Genomic DNA, 938 nt, shown 5'->3' on the forward strand with positions numbered 1-938 from the left:
ACTAAGATATCAATAAAGAACACCAATATAAATATAAGCTGCATGTAATACACGTCACTTAAACTTTATGCTTGCTCCTACTTTGGTTAGGGGGTAAAGGAACTCATTTGTGCAACTGTACTGAGACTTACTGAACATTCCATATGGTATGAATTTCTTTCCATTAAATAGCATTACTTTTATCTGCATGTATGTTAATCCTACCATCCCTTCAAACTATGGAATCCAAAGAAGAAGAGATGGGGAGGGCAGGCGGGGTGAGGAGTCACAGCTAAAAATGAAACTATAAAATGAAGCCATATCATAGAAACATCAAAAAGGGATGACTGGCTTTCTGTTTGAGAACCTTTTTTTATCTTTGTTTCCTTGGAATCTTGACAACCTACTCCCTTTATCTAGATGTGTAAATAAATAAGTGTAAACTTAGTTCTCAAAATATTGTTTTGATAATGAGAAATCAACAAGGATATTTATATAAATAATGTCTTAATTGTTCAAAATGCTCCATCTCATAAAAAAAAATCATAAGATTATACACAGCAATAAAAAAGAGGAATCATTGTCATTTTTGTCTTTAAATGTTTACATGACATTTGAAAATAGAAATCTGCTGATAAAGCTCAGTTACACAGCCAACTCTTGCATTACACTCATTCAGAGAAGTATCCACACATGTACAAATACATGGTGGAACACTTAAACACTAAAAAGACTTGTGTACAAAAAATATAAATGAAATATTAATCAGAGCATAACTTAGATCAAATCAAATGAGGAACCCATAATGCATTAAGAAGAAAAAATAGCAACTGAGGAACTATCATGTTTTCTTTGCCATGGTATTCTTAGGTTTTCTGTGATGTTCCATTTTAATGCATCAGCACACACAAAATGGCAACCGTATAAACTCACTTTTAGGAACCAATTCAACTTGCACC

At 32.5% G+C, this 938-nt stretch overlaps 1 protein-coding gene across 1 annotated transcript in view; it reads right to left on the reverse strand.

The window, feature by feature from the left end:
- Nucleotides 1–938, reverse strand: part of LOC119586363 — a 7,214-nt gene continuing 6,276 nt past the window's right edge. The window contains exon 7 of the mRNA XM_037935075.1: nucleotides 1–938. This exon is cut by the window's right edge and continues 604 nt beyond it. The gene's annotated coding sequence lies outside the window, so the exon portion shown is untranslated.

Source organism: Penaeus monodon, chromosome 21, assembly GCF_015228065.2.
Source record: "Penaeus monodon isolate SGIC_2016 chromosome 21, NSTDA_Pmon_1, whole genome shotgun sequence".
Classification (NCBI taxonomy): domain Eukaryota; kingdom Metazoa; phylum Arthropoda; class Malacostraca; order Decapoda; family Penaeidae; genus Penaeus; species Penaeus monodon.